This window comes from Triticum aestivum, chromosome 5D, assembly GCF_018294505.1.
Source record: "Triticum aestivum cultivar Chinese Spring chromosome 5D, IWGSC CS RefSeq v2.1, whole genome shotgun sequence".
Taxonomy (NCBI): Eukaryota; Viridiplantae; Streptophyta; class Magnoliopsida; order Poales; family Poaceae; genus Triticum; species Triticum aestivum.
In genome coordinates, this window is record NC_057808.1 from 64812280 (window position 1) to 64828934 (window position 16655).

A 16655-nucleotide genomic window follows, 5' to 3' on the forward strand; every position below is an offset into this window, starting at 1 on the left:
GCTAGTTTGCTCTAACCCAGCTAAAAAAACTAGCCCGGTGGAGAGGTTCGTGTTGGGTTAGTTCTCCTCGAGCCCACTAAAAGAGAACTAAAATAATCTCCCCTGCCCGCACCAGATCGCTCCCTCCGCCCCCTATCGCGTGTCAGGAGACGTTCCTGTCGACGACGAGGTCCTATGGTGCCTATTGTGCACCGCAACCAAGGCAGAGAGGAAAACGAGAGAACTAAGTATTTATTTACGGTGTAGATTCACTCATTTTTCTCCGTATGTACTCCGTCTCGGTGTAGTCTAGTCACTTGTTGAAATCTCTAGAAAGGCAAATACTCCTTTCTAGTTTACAGGGCTATACTAGAAAGTAATAGTGGGCTCACATAGCAATTTTGTCTCATGCAAGAGCCTGGCTATATGCGTGCTCCAAGGTTCAAAACTGCCACGTTCGGGTTGCGCTTGGCTCTACGCCTCTTCGAGAAGACGAACAATGATGTTACTACTACTGCTTCTACAATATCGAATCCACTGCTGCATGTCCGTCCACCGCGAGCGGGAGGGATAGCTTGTTGTAGTACTACTATAAGCAAAGCATGTCCTTGTCTGCGAGCCACCGCGCGCATGGGCGAGGGAGAAGGCGTGTAGTAGTAAAATCAAGCTTCTCCTCATTGTACGAGTTGACGCGACACATCATAGCACTGGCCCCACATGGTTGCCTCTAAACTTGGCTGAAAGACCCGCAGTGTACAATACTCCATTTGCTGCAACCTCTAACATTTACCCCACCAAAATTAAAATATATATTCCTGTCTTGACCAGATGAGCGTGCAAACTACAATCACCAGGATGACAGGTAGGGCCAGAAGATTATTTTAATAAAAAAAGCATGGACCCGACCCCAACGATTTTAAGCTTACAGGCACGGTACACGCTATCCTAGACTACTCTACAGATGAAACTGTCACACGAGCGTCCGGGCTGCGCTTGGCTCTTCGCCTCTTTGGGAAGTCGAACAATGTTGGAGTACTACTGCAGTGGAGGAGTACTACAGTATGCTTCTGGCTATCTGACACCGATTGAACTGCTGCATGTCCACCGCGTGCGGGAGGGAGAGCGTGTAGCGAACGAAAGCTTCTCCTAGTCCTGCCAGCCTCCACGCTCATGGGTGAGGGAGGGACGTAGCTTCATTGACTTACTGCTCCTGCCTTTGCGTGTATGACAGGTGGGCCCAACAGGAGGGTGGCCCACCTGTCATGCAGCCAAAGGCAGGTGCGGTTAAGGCGAGAGGGCATTGTAGTAATCAAACTTCTCGGTCTTGTACGAGTTGACACAACACATCAAAGCACTACACTCGATATATTTCAATAATTTGCGTTTACCGATGCATTAATTACAACGCATGCATGCATGACGTGACTCTCCTTTTGATACTTGCATGTGTTGGTTTAATGCACCTTGAAGTAGTATGAATATGTGACGGTAAAGCTTTGTAATGCCAAGGCCCTAATAAAGCGAGAGATGGTTGTGCACGAGGTGGGCGAGATCATGCAGACGGAATAGGACCCGACGATGGAGCTCTCTATGGTCTCGATGGACCTCACCTTGCTCCACTGCCCCTTGTGCCTCCGCCCCTTGAAGCCTCCAGTGTATGAGGTTCGAATATACCTCGTCCGTTCGGCTGATCAAGCAAGGTGCAGGTTTCTTGATTGATGTGATGTTCGATTGATTTGTGCAGTGCAAGGGAGGGCACCTGGCCTGCGTGGACTGCCGCGTCGAGCGCCCCGGGAACCAGCGGCAGTGCGAGCGCGGCGGTGGCTTCGACATGTGGAACACGGCGGTGGATGCCGTCCTCTCCTCGGTGAGGGTGGAGTGCCCGCACGAAGGCTGTGGGCTCTATGTCACTTACCACAAGCTCGCCGATCACCAGAGCGTGTGTCCGCTCGCGCCCTGCGAATGCCCCGTGCCCGTCTGCGGCTACGAAGCCCCGCCGCCGGCGCTCTCCCACCACATCAGCGTCGTGCATCCCATGCCCGTGCACAGGATCCAGTATGGCAAGGTGCTCCAGCTGCAAGTGCCACTATCGGAGCCACGGCTCTTGCTGTTCGCGGAGGAGGACGGTCGCGCGTTTTTCTTGGTCGGCGGCGTGCACGACATCGGTGCGCCTATCGCCGTGTCGGTCGTCTGCGTCAGAGCGGGGTCGTCCCCACTGCCGCACTACGTGGCCAAGCTATGGGCGAACGGCCCGCCGGGGGAGCCCAAAGGCAGGACCGACGCCGTCAAGGTGGAAATGGGGGTGACAAGCAGCAAGGATCTCGGCGACGTCTCCGTGCACGAGCTGACCTTCTTCACAGTTCCGCCCAAGCTGCTGGCCGGGGCTAAGCTGGTGTCCCTCCACATTCGGATTGACAAGCTCACGTCCGAAATGATTCTACAGTGCCTTCTGTTTATCTTAGTAATATGCTAATATATGGGTTAGCTCGGTCTACTTTAGCTTAAGAGATGGTGGTCTTTGGTGGTGATGCAGCAATTACTTCGACATCAGATCAGCAGTTAAAGTAATTTCCAATAGTCGAACGGATATTTTCTGTCTATTGGATATAAAGATCCTTTGGGTAAGAAGTATAACTGCTTATAAGAAGTAAGTATAACAGCTTATATGCTTGTTTGTTCAGGAAGTGTTGCATACTTGTGCGAGTTGACGCGACACATCAAAGTAGTACTACTAGTAGTACTCCCTCCGATCCTAATTTCTCTGCGCATGAGGTTGGTCATAGTGGGAGTAACATAGGTAGTAACATAGATGCCACATAAGCAAAAATGATGAGGTGGCAAGTAATTAATGAGGAGAGAGGCAAATAGAGTAACATAAGGCTGGTCATAGTGGGGAGTAACTTAAGCTAGTGTTATGCATATGACACTAGTCTAAGTTATTACCTTCATAAGGCTGGTCATAGTGGGGAGTAACTTAGGCTAGTGTTATGCATATGACACTAGTCTAAGCTATTACCTTCATAATGCAAAGTAACATAATAGTAGCATCATAGATGGCTTCATTTATTAGCTCGTAGACTCATCTTGTTTTGGAAAGCGCTATGTTACAGTAACATATTATGTTACCACCTCTTATTAATTACTTGCCACATAAGCAGAATTTTCTCGAAGTGCGCTATGTTACTAGTTAAGTTACTCCCACTATGACTAGCCTAATGCAAAGTAACATAATAGTAGCATCATAGATGGCTTCATTTATTAGCTCGTAGACTCATCTTCTTTTGGAAAGAGCTATGTTACAGTAACATATTATGTTACCACCTCTTATTAATTACTTGCCACATAAGCAGAATTTTCTCGAAGTGCGCTATGTTACTAGTTAAGTTACTCCCACTATGACTAGCCTAATGCAAAGTAACATAATAGTAGCATCATAGATGGCTTCATTTATTAGCTCGTAAACTCATCTTCTTTTGGAAAGCGCTATGTTACAGTAACATATTATGTTACCACCTCTTATTAATTACTTGCCACATAAGCAGAATTTTCTCGAAGTGCGCTATGTTACTAGTTAAGTTACTCCCACTATGACTAGCCTAATATGTTACCATCACATAGCACTTTCCAATGCAAAATGAGTACAAAGTAATAAATGAAGACATGTAATACTATGTTACCACATATATGACACTACCCACTATGAAGGTACTAGTAACATAGACTAGTAACTAGTCTATGTTACTCTCCACTATGAATAGCCTAAGTCGAGGCACGGATACCAACGAGGGCCTAGTTGTGTCTATACTTGGACAACTCACCCGACTGCATGGGCACCAGGCAGACGAAGCTCGTGTCGTGTTGGTGCCGTGTGCGGCCCGCACATTAATTAACCAAAACCTCGCGCCTCCATCTTAGCCTCCGCGTTTTAAACTTCTCAATCTCAAGGCCAAGGAGCAACGTGAAACCTATGATAGAGCCAATCGGATGGTTGAGAACACTACAATTCGTAGCTACAGATGCGTGTGTGAGAGAGGACGAGTGCGTCCGTGCACCTCTTCTCTTCCTGTATAACGTGCTAAACTCAGAGTACAAGTGTATGTGGGTGGCATCGACCTAGGGAGTAGTGATGGTGGGTGCGAGAAGTCCCGAGAGATAGGTGTAATGCGTCTGAAAAAAAAGACTAGTCTATAGCTCACCACGAGGCTATTCCTGTCGAACGCCCCAATAAGCGTAAGATATGTATCCGGTGGTGCCAGTTTTTGCACGTACACAGCAGTAGAAAAAGAACTAGTACCATGGCATATGCTACACCACAGCCGAGAACACGTGCCCACATTACGCCATCCGGAAATAGTGCCGCACTTCGAAACTAGAACCGTCAATAAATTTTGAGCGCGTCTCGTCACATTCCAAATTACTACTACTACCATGTTATATTTAATTGCAAACCTGTTCACACCGATCACAACCTAAACGATTTCCCACTTAGAAGCATATTAGTAGTACTCGGTTATAAATACTACTGTGCCAAGATGACTGCACATTCCTCCTCAACTCCTCATCCATAAAAAACAATCAAGTCAATCAAGCCATGGCCAGCGTGAGTTCTGGGTCGAGAGATTGCCACCAGGGAGAGGCGAGCATGGAAGAGGAAGCACGAGAGATGTCCCGCCTTGCCGCAAAAGCAGCCGACATGTCCAGCCGCGCAGCAGTAGCAGCACAGAGGTCCCGCCGCGCCGCTGAAGCAGCACGGAGGTCACGTCGTGCCGTCGATGTAGCAGACTGGTCTGACCATGCCGCGGAAGTAGCAGAGATGCCCCGCCGCGCCGCCGAAGCAGCACGGAGGTCCCGCCGTGCCGCGGCGGCCTGGGAAAATTTCTCGCGGGCAGGCGAGGACTCTTAGAGGCGCATGCATGCGATGGTCCATAGCCAGATGGATCAGATCTTCGGCTAGGCGAGGTTGTAGGACGAGGCTACCAGCGTCATCCGGCAACTAGGGGAGGGCAATGCGAAGCTCCGGGCCGAGCGTGACCTGCTGAGGGCGAAGGTCGCCGGAAGGGCGAAGCAGGCAGAGGAGAACGCTGCCTTGTTGCAGAGGATGGGCGTCATCGTCAAGAAACTTATGGATGAGAATGCCATGCTCCGCATCGAGCGCAATAGGCTGGTGGAGGAATTCGTGGATGCTTCCAAGTAGCGTATTAAGGACATGAAACTGATGAAAGAGATCATCGCCGCTCGCCGCGAGAACTAGTCTCCGCGACCTGCAGTACATAAAGAAAGTAGAGATCAGCGAGCCAGATCGTTGTATGCGTCTTCCTTCTTCTTTTGCCCTTGTGTATTTCGGGCGTAGCCGCATGTGGCTTTTTTAATTATCTTCCTAATTATGCACGACAATTATTATCCACTCTCATCGTCCTTATATATATTCATCAATCTTGCTATAAGTCGCAGTAGATGCTATATAGGTCCGTCGGATCTTACATCAAGATCCGTGCAAAATTTTCTTTTCATATCTTCTTTTTTCTCTCTTAAATCTCAGTCGAGTGAGACATTGCCACGCCATTAAATAGAGGCTCGGGCACCATTAATGGAGACCTTGGGAGAGAGGTGCACGGCAGATGGAGGTCAAAGGGTTCTCCTCCCGATAAGCACGCGCAGGGGTCTGATCGCACGCCTCCCGTACTCAAATAGCTACCCTGCACGGCGCCTCCTAGCTAATAAAAAAATGGGACGCGTGGCGACACGTAAATGGTAAATAGAACGCCAGCGGTTTCAATAATACTTGTGTTTCCGATTGTAACGTGACAGCATGTAACATCACGGGTGTCAAGCTACGGTAAACTCCTGTTAATGGTGCCATGTAATCATAATTAAATTTTGCTATTCATCACTTTGTCCCAAACCGACCTCAAATTCAAATTAAAAGACAAGTCAAAATATTGTTTCTCCAAACTATAATACTAAAATGTTCGCATTTCAGTATAAATCCCCCTGATCATTTCATGTTAAAACCAACATCGTTTGACTCACCATTTAATCCGTGGGAAAATATGAAGTGGTCCATCAACATATCAATTGACCTTTTCAACTTCTAAAAATATTTAAACCTTTTCAATTGCTCTAAAACTTTTTGTGCCATATTATTGAGCTTGATTTATGTGCAAAGTATCACATCTCGCAAAAACCGTTTAGTAGCTACCTTAATTAGAAAACATATAAGGTTTAAGTAAAGTCAGAAAAATAAAATGAAATGAGGAAAGCCCCTGAGCACGTGGCCTCTCACTTCCCCTGTTCCAGGCCCAGCCCATCTGGCCGGCCTTTCTCCTTTCTCTTGCCAGAGAAGGAGACAATGCCATGGCGTGGCGTCTGGCTGCCCGTCCATGTGCCCGATGCCGCCGTGTCGATCATCCGGTGAGCCCCGAGGTGTATAAGGCCCTCCTCACCCCGTAGACGAACCCTAGATGCTCTCCTCCTCTTCCTCTCGCGCCGCTTCTCCCTCACAGCACGAACCCGAGCGAAGTCGTCGCCGTGCCTTCGTGGCCATGGTCATCCCCGAGCGACGACAAGATGTCTAGAGGCAGCGCCGTCCTCTTCTCCGTGGACTTCAACCACTGGACCAAGCCGGGAGGCCCTCGCGCGTCGCCATCGCGCTCATCTCCGCCTCTGCATCTCGACAGCCGCCGTCGTCAATTCGGCCGATCCGCTGCAACCCCGAGCCCGCTGACCCTCACTGCCGCACCAATGTGAGCTCCTCCCCTATTTCCCTCTCTCCCTGGTCTCGATCCATCGTCGGAGCGCGTCTCCCGCCCGTAGCCATAGCCGTCGTCCGTCACGGCCAGCGCCCGCGCGACTCGCGTCCGCCCCACCCCCACGCCGTGACCACCCCGTGCCCGCGCCTCGCCTCGCCTCCCTGCCGCGCTAGGCCGCGCCCGGGCCTCGTTCGCCCCTGCGCCTGGCCAAGCCCGCAGGCGTTGCCGCCGCTGCTTGTTCTGCCTAGAACTGCTGCTGCCCACTTCTGCTGCTCCCGATGCCTCTAGCGCCGCCGCCGTTGTTGCTGCTTGCTGTTTCTACTTCATGCCGCTGCTGATTACTTGCTGCTGCTGCTGCTTAGCTACTAGCCTCTGAGCTATTGCTTGCTTGCCGCTCCTCCTGCTACTTTTGCCGCTGCTTTGCTTTGTGCTACTGCTGCTCCTTTGCGTTGGCTGCTGATGCTACCTGCTGCTGCCCGTTGTTGCCATTTGCTGTTGCTGTTGGCCAGGGCAGAGCACCCATGTGTTGTGCGTGAGTGTGCACAACCGTGAGCTGACCACCAATGGCCGGCCTAGTTAATTAGTGGTAGGTTAGATTAGGAGCCAAACTAGCATATGCCAAGTGGGCCCTTGTACTTAATTAGTTTAGTTAATTAGGTAGGTTTATTTCTGTTATTAGGTGTAGCTTATGACAAGTGGACCCCTAGACTAATTAATCTAATTAACTAGAATATTTTAGTTGCTTCCTATGACATGTGGGCCACACACTCCTCATTTGACTAGTCAGGTTGACTTGGTCAACTCGATTTAAAATAAATCCAAAATTTTAGAAAATGCTTTAATCTTTGTCAATTCATAAAAAATAAACCGTAACTCCGATGGAAATGTTTTATATATGAAAATCGCTCAGGAAAATGTGACGAATCCGAATATGTCACCCACATAACTGCCACACCCCTCTAACCTACTGAACATGGAACATTCCCCCTCCGGTCATTTGTCTGACACAGGTCCGGAACCGGGAAAACATTCCCGGTTGTTTTCCCCCTTCACCTATTCCGTGTAGCGCTACGTTAGGTCGACCCTAGTTTTGTATATCGTCTTGTCATGCTTAGTGTTACACTTGTTTACTCTGTATTTACTGTTTCTTCTCCCTCTTCTCTCCGGTAGACCCCGAGACCGATGTTGCCCCTGTGATCGACTACGTCGATGGCGACCCCTCCTTGCCAGAGCAACCAGGCAAGCCCGCCCCCCTTTGATCATCCCGATATCGCCCATTCCATTATCTCATGCTTGCATTAGATTTTGCTACTGTTATTGTTTGCTCCTATTCGGATGCATAGCCTACTTTTGTAACCTGCTCTTTGTACCTTACCTGCTTATCCTAAACTGCTTAGTATAGGTTGGTTAGCGATCCATCCGTGACCCCCACCTTGTCCTTGTTGCCCCTGCTTCATCATCGAAGACCCGATCAACAGGATCGAAGACCAGGCCCCGACACCGCACATCACTTTCCCCTTAGTTGCTCGACACTACTGGTTACTATCGAGTGCCGAGGGTGAGACCTCTACAGCACTTCTGATGTTAACCCTGTAGTGTAGCTATTCGGTCATGGTCATCGAGGGTGATTCCGCCTTAAGCACTTTCGATACGACTCTGTCGTGCAACCCCTCAAGTGTGAACCTCGGGGGTGGTTCCTCTTACGTTCACCTTGATGATTACATCGAGTGGAATTTACCAGGGGTGATTCCTCGGGTTTTCCCCTTGATGTTTGAACACACGGATACTTGGAATTTACAACTGTTACTTGGAAGGGCGGGTCGACCCTGAGGGGTATCCGCGAGTGGTGTGGAGACGGGTTGACCTGGAGGGTGCCCGCGAGATAATTACGAGGCGTGGCTGGGCATTCCTAGCCCTTGCCGCAAGTCCTCGAGATGGGGCAACGGGGTCACATCTTTCGTGAGTCTCTGCTTGTTACCGCGCGTTCCTAATCCACTACGATTTGGATATTTGATCCGAGGGGCCTCTGGCCTGATAGCACTAACCATCACGTGGGCATAGTATGGGCATTCTGCGTCGTATGCATCAGCCAAAGCTTAATAGACGTCAGCGACTGAGCGGCGCGCGCCGGGTTGGACTGCGTAAGCACCTGCCTTGTTGAAGGAGGTAGCTAGGTCTGCTGACCGGCCGCCCACGCAACGTGCATGAGTTCCCGGGGGCGATGGCCCATGACCCCTGGGGGCATAGGTTTAGTCCGGCGTGCTGGCCTCTCTATTAAGCCTAGGTCGGGTTGCAGCGTATTGTTTGGCCGAGGCCGGGCATGACCCAGGTAAGTGTGTCCGGCCGGAGTTAATCGAGCGTGGTGGGTAAGTTGGTGCACCCCTGCAGGGAAGAAAACATCTATCGATAGCCTGTCCTACGGTAATGGACACTTGGAGTTGTATCTTGATCGATACAATTAGAACTGGATACTTGAGATGAGACATGGATATGAGGTGATAAATGGATAGTATGGCTCTGGGATTGCTTTCTCGTAGGGAGTCGAGAAAGGATCTCTGGCCGAGGTTGATAACACTACTACTACTTTACTTTATGCTACTCTACTCCCTCCTGTTGCTGCAAGATGGTGGTTTCCAGAAGATGCTAGTCTTCGATAGGCTAGGCCTTCCCCTTCTCTTCTGGCATTCTGCAGTTCAGTCCACATATACTACCCCTTTTCATTGACACCGATGCATATGTAGTGTAGATCCTTGCTTGCGAGTACTTTGGATGAGTACTCACGGTTGCTTTGCTCCCCCTTTTCCCCCCTTTTCCATTCTTCTCGGATGTCGCAACCAGATGGTGGGGCCCAGGATCCAGGCGCCACCTTCGACGACAACTGCTACTACACTGAGGGTGCCTACTACTACATGGAGGTCGCCGACGACCAGGAGTAGTTAGGAGGCTCCCAGGCAGGAGGCCTTGCCTTTTCGATCGTTGTTGCTTTTGTGCTAGCCTCCTTAAGGCAAACTTGTCTAACTCATGTCTGTACTCCGATATTGTTGCTTCCGCTGACTCTTGTGTTTTCAAGCTTATGTACTCGAGCCCTCGAGGCCCATGGCTTGTAATATAAAGCTTGTATTATTTTAATTTGTGTCTGGAGTTGTGTTGTGATATCTTTCCGTGAGTCCTTGATCTTGATCGTACACATTTGCGTGTATGATTAGTGTACGATTGAATCGAGGGCGTCATACATCACTTGTTCCAAATGACTTTGTTGATTGTTAATGTGTGCGCCTTCGCAAATCGGACAGCAAAATTACGACAGCATGTTGGTGCCATGTGATGTCTACTACACAACCTTCTTCTTGTAGACGTTGTTGGGCCTCCAAGTGCAGAGGTTTGTAGGACAGTAGCAAATTTCCCTTAAGTGGATGACCTAAGGTTTATCAATCCGTGGGAGGCGTAGGATGAAGATGGTCTCTCTCAAACAACCCTGCAACCAAATAACAAAGAGTCTCTTGTGTCCCCAACACACCCAATACAATGGTAAATTCTATAGGTGCACTAGTTCGGCGAAGAGATGGTGATACAAGTGCAATATGGATGGTAGATAAAGGTTTTTGTAATCTGAAAATATAAAAACAGCAAGATAACTAATGATAAAAGTGAGCACAAACGGTATTGCAATGCTAGGAAACAAGGCCTAGGGTTCATACTTTCACTAGTGCAAGTTCTCTCAACAATAATAACATAACTGGATCATATAACTATCCCTCAACATGCAACAAAAAGTCACTCCAAAGTCACTAATAGCGGAGAACAAACGAAGAGATTATTGTAGGGTACGAAACCACCTCAAAGTTATTCTTTTCGATCGATCTATTCAAGAGTCCGCAGTAAAATAACATGAAGCTATTCTTTCCGTTCGATCTATCCTAGAGTTCATACTAGAATAACACCTTAAGACACAAATCAACCAAAACCCTAATGTCACCTAGATACTCCAATGTCACCTCAAGTATCCACGGGTATGATTATACGATATGCATCACACAAACTAAGATTCATCTATTCAACCAACACAAAGAACTTCAAAGAGTGCCCCAAAGTTTCTACCGGAGAGTCAAGACAAAAACGTGTGCCAACCCCTATGCATAGATTCCCAAGGTCACGGAACCCGCAAGTTGATCATCAAAACATACATCAAGTGAATCAATAGAATACCCCATTGTCACCACGGGTATCCCACGCAAGACATACATCAAGTGTTCTCAAATCCTTAAAGACTCAATCCGATAAGATAACTTCAAAGAAAAAATCAATCCATTACAAGAGAGTAGAGGGGGAGAAACATCATAAGATCCAACTATAATAGCAAAGCTCGTAGTACATCAAGATCGTGCCAAATCAAGAACACGAGAGAAAGATCAAACACATAGCTACTAGTACATACCCTCAGCCCCGAGGGTGAACTACTCCCTCCTCATCATGGAGAGCGCCAAGATAGCCACCGGTGAGGGATCCCCCCTCCGGCAGGTGCCGGAACAGGGTCCCGATTGGTTTTTGGTGGCTACAGAGGCTTGCGGCGGCGGAACTCCTGATCTATTGTGTTCCCCGATGTTTTTAGGGTATATGGATATATATGTAGGCGAAAGAAGTCGGTCAGGGGAGCCACGAGGGGCCCACGAGGGTGGGGTCGCGCCCAGGGGGGTAGGGCGCGCCTCCCTGCCTCGTGGCTTCCTCGAAGCTTCCCTGACGTCTACTCCAAGTCTCCTGGATTGCTTCCGTTCCAAAATAACTCTCCCAAAGGTTTCATTCCGTTTGGACTCCGTTTGATATTCCTTTTCTTCGAAACACTGAAATAGGCAAGAAAACAACAATTTGGGTTGGGCCTCCGGTTAATAGGTTAGTCCCAAAAATAATATAAAAGTGTTCAGTAAAGACCATAAACATCCAAAACAGATAATATAATAGCATGATTACTTCATAAATTATAGATACGTTGGAGACGTATCACCATGTCATGACACCAAGCCAAGTTTCATGATTTTCATGCGTGTTTTGGATTTACAGGAATTAAAAAACCAAGTTTCACAATGTTTCCAGCCGAGCCACGACGCCCAGATGTTTGAATTTCATTCCCATTTCTTGCATGGGACCTATAAATTTACCGAGGACACACATGTGAGCTTTGGTGCACTGGATCATGTGCTTGTATTTCAAATTTGAATTATGCACACAAAGGTGACACGTTCCCTCTCGGAACCACAAGCCTTCTTGAGAGAAGCACCGGTTTGCAAGAAACTTATACCAAAACTTGTTCCTATTCTGCCAATTTTTTTACCACAGCATGGTAGTACCATGACATGACACCATGCCAAGTTTCATGATTTTCAGGCATGTTTTGGATTTACAAGAATTTTAAAACCAAGCTTCTCAATGTTCTTGCCCGAGCCACGATGCCCAGATGTTTCAATTTCATTCCCATTTCTTGCATGGGACCTAGAAATTCACCCGAGGACACACATGTGAGTTTTCAACCAACTTTGGTGGATGGGAACATGTGCTTGTAGTTCAAATTTGAATTATGCACATTAAATGACCAAAAACTCAATTAATTTACCTTATAAAGGATGAAGGGGTTGTTAGTCACGACCAAGCCATCCACGTCGGCTATGAGCAGTTAGCAAGCGGGCAGCGAGAGAAAAAGGGTACACGTCCACTGCGAGAGAAAATATCTCGTCTCTCTCCCTCCTCCCTTCTCATCCGACTCCTCTTCTCCATGCCGTCGTCGCCTCCTGTTCCCCGTCCCTCACGGCCTCCTCGCCCCCTCCGCCTTCAGCACCTCTTCCTCCCCTTCCTCTCCTCCTTCCCTCGCTCCGGTTCCAGGCATGGAGGGATGAACCCGGAGAGCTGCAGCCGGTGGATGCCGCGACGGACGGGGAGGCGATGGCGAAGGGGAGTTTCGGTCAAGTGGAATCTGATGGGTTGCAGGGCGAGGAGCAGGGAGTAGCCTGGCGTAGATACAGAATATCGGCCTCTCCCCACGACCCACCTCTCCCACAGAGCACAACTAGGTTTACCTCCGCCTCCCTTTTGATTGCAATTCCTTGTGTGAGCTCCTCCCTCTAATTCATGTCCTCCTAATTCATTTTTTTCAGTCATCTAGGGTTTGGATGGGTCTGGGTTCCTACAACGATGGCAGTAGAGGCGACAAAGACCACTTTGCAACCTCGCCGAACTGTGTTACTGAACTGAAAGGTACTGTAGCAATCCTTCTGGTTTGGTAGCTAAAACCAAGATACTTAGCTTGTTAATGCCTTCATTTTTTTGTAGTAAAAACTATAATTCCAACATCTGTAGAGTATTAGATTTTAGTTGTTTGTTGTAGTTTGTTTTCTGGGTTTTTGTATCAAGCTAGAATGAGCAAGGCTCGCTTCTGATTGTTGTATGCCAACCCATGTTTTCTATTTGTAGATGGTTGTGTTTTTTCAGTTGGCCTACATGTAATAATTAGTAATTAATGTCTGGATTACTTTCGACCAAATATTTCGAAGGTTGCTTGTTCTTTTGTACGTATCTATGTTGGATTATCAATGCATGATCTAATTATCGTTTTCTTCATATCGATATCCTATTAATTACTACTACATCAAGGGACATCTTCATGTTGTTGGTTTTCTTACAAATCCACTCGTTGCTTGTGGACATGATGGTTTAATTTCTTTGATATTTTCTTCAGTTTAGGGACGGCAGTAGTTCTACCACTGATGGTGTTGCATGTAAGCTGGATGTTCTCATTGTTCTGTTGGCTCTGATCGGGTGAGTTCTTCCCTATTTCCTTTTTTGATGCCTCCATATGCTCAACCTATCATGGTTTTAGTTGTAGTGTGAATGTTTTACAGTTTATATATATATTTCTGTGTTCTCTGGCAGTGTGGATGCTATGAAGTTAAGGTTCTTAAGATGAATGATGTTTATAGAGGGTAGATACAGTTTTGTCATTCATTCATGATCATATTTGGCCTCTCTTAGTGGACAGTCTATGGTAAATCTAATAGTTGGTCTTGATAGTGATGCAGGATGTGAGGTACAACTATCAAAGTGACATTAATTTTGGTTTTGCTTCCTATCCGCAGCCTCTTCTACACTAGGTGAGAAACTGGTTACAAGAGTAAATTTTATTACTTTCCTAAAAATATCTTCCGAGAAACATGATTATTATGTTCAGTAGTGTTGCTTCGCTATTCCAAAGGCACATGGAAGTTTACATAAAAAAATCTTACAGTTGTTTTTTATGGATCTTCAGAAAAGGAAAACACTCGACGATCTGGCTCTGTCTCAGGTATATGCTCCCTCGCCCGCAAGTTCCGCTCTCTCCCATCTACGCATCACGGCAACACTTCAGCTCCTCTTATGGATTCTCACCAGATCAGGCCACCTCACTCACCTTCAAGTAAACCTTGAGCGACGACACAGTATGTTTTCGCGAACTAATCTTCTTTAGTCAACCTATCGATCCATGTTGCGTGTGCTTCTTAATCGACATGTGAATAATCTGTTGATGCATGGAAATACATGCTGATCTCCTATTTTCTTGCTGCCTGCAAGATAGTATATGCATGAATCTTGTTCAACTACAACAACCTGAAAGCCCTGTTATTCTCAGAAAAATTATCATCTATGGTTGTATACATATGCCTCTTGATATTTACCAGCTCTCCTTTAAGATTTCCTAACTAGCATACATATCCTAGCTAAAACATAAGAGTTCGAATTTGTACATGTGAGCTGCACATTAAGTTACTATCACCATTGTTTAACAACACTGTTAATTATGACTCAGGTTTGTAAACAGTCATCCATACCATAGGTACGTACGTTAATGCAGAAGCACTACTATTGAATTAGATGTAGTAACTGCGTCATTCTGAACATTTTAGCAAGTTCATGCATTAACCGCTTAGGGTCCATCGATGAAACAAAACCAATCATATGAATTGAAGGAGCTACTGAAATAAAATGGAAAGAACAAAGAGAAAATTGAAGGTTATCTATATGAAAATTCAGAGAATGAGATAGGAGAGGTGATTCTTCCCAATAGGAAAAAGAGTGGAGTATAGTACTGTTATCCTACCTTTTCTACTACAATCCCAGTTAGCATAATAATGTGACATGGAAAATCATATTATTGATTCAATTATGATTCAAGCAACATGAAAAATTATCCGTGAAATTCACTTCTAAACCCTGGTTTTATTTAGTTTTAACTTCAGGATAGGCATTTACTGTATTGTAATTGCCAAACTTCCAAAATTCTACTATTACCATTGTTTAACAACACCCTTTTTGTCACGGGAAAATAATAGATGGATAAACGTCTCAAATCATACACTATGAAGCTTCCAACACTTGCTTACAGTGTCTTTCTTGTGTAATCAGTCTGTCGTGATGGACAAAGTTAAGATCCCAACAAAAAGTGCTTCTTGATACTATGATGCAACAACTTAACCTTCCAAATTGCAGTTTACTAAACAGAAAGTGCTTCTTGATGCTATGATACAGCTTCTTGATGCTATGATGCAGAAACTTTATGCTATGGGCAAGTGATTCATGCTGCTCTTGGTTCTTCTGTACACTTGAAATAAGGAACAATATTCCAAAGTATGATAGTGTTTGGTTAAAACATATACCTTAGTCCAGTACTTCAGTTTCTTCTTCTGAAGTTATGTTCTGGTTTTCTACTTCTTTGCTCTGCTTTACACAATTTACATGGCTTTCGAGTCCTTTTATTTAGGACTAGGGAAAAACCTCTAATTGTTAACTTTGTATTTTCGCACTGACTAGCGCATATCTTGCCTAAGCGCAGGCTTAAGCAATGCGTTTTGTTCTGCCCTAGCGCCTAGGTGCTTACACCCTTTCCCCCTACTGATTTAAGAGGTGTGGAGATATTTTAAGGAGGTGTTGCTAGCTTTGTTGTTCAGATCACAGAAGAAGTATGTACAAGTATACATCATCGCTGTTACTTGCTTGCAATTATAGTGTATTTTAAAACACACACTTGGCGAACATCTGCTCGTGCTTACAATGCTCTATGAGGGAAATAATAGATCAACACTTGCTTTTTTGCTCCTTTCGAAGAGTTGTCAGGACCTCACCGGCAGATCCCTCAGCTATCAGGGAAAGCAGCCATCAGCGGAGATTGAGGGTGCCTCTCCGGCGAGAGTGCTCGTGTCGTGGTGGTTTCCCACCAGCGGCATGGGGGAGGCGGTGTCCTCTACCGCTAGGTCTACTTGCTGGCGACCTCACCGTCACCAGCCCATCTGTAGGTATGCTAGCTCCTCTTCTATTAATGCAAAAAGGAGATGCTCAAATGGATTGAGTGGTACCCTCCTGAAAGTATTGTACGGATGGACATATGGATTGATTGGTAGGCCCCTGAAAGCTACACAGATCTGAACCAATAACTTTAATAAGAATGTGTATCCCAGCTCCTTTTATAATCTTGAATCCTTCTCGGTCCTACTAAACTGTAACTCATGTTTATTTTTGGAAACAATATTTTGGACATTCCTAACCTGGTCAAGGGAATGTATTGCCCACCTACAGTGAGAGACACATACGAAGTAGGTCCTACTAAACACCTAAAAGGATGAGTTACAGTAGGTGTGCATAGAGTACTAACATTTTTGCTATCTTTATGCTCCTCCATAGGGATGGGAACTAAAAGGATGACGATATTATTCTACCTTTCAATGTTTGGTGGCGCATATTTAAGAAAATCACAGCTAAGCATGTCACTTTCTAAAAAGACGCTTGACTGGAATGTATATGTATATGTATATAGTTAATAAAATCATAGTGACTGATTGTTCAGTTCCTCTGTTTAGATTAGAGGTGTCTGCATGCATCCAAGTGATCGGTCTTTCCAGCTCAAAAGAGAAA

The 16655-nt window shown here is 46.4% G+C and overlaps 1 long non-coding RNA gene across 1 annotated transcript; it reads left to right on the top strand.

Annotated features, from left to right (window-relative positions):
- Positions 1-13098: 13098 nt before the first annotated feature.
- On the top strand, positions 13099-14779 carry LOC123124352 (uncharacterized). The gene is made up of 3 exons (XR_006461058.1): positions 13099-13532; positions 13785-13864; positions 14020-14779. It is a non-coding gene; the product is annotated as an uncharacterized lncRNA (long non-coding RNA).
- Positions 14780-16655: the final 1876 nt, after the last annotated feature.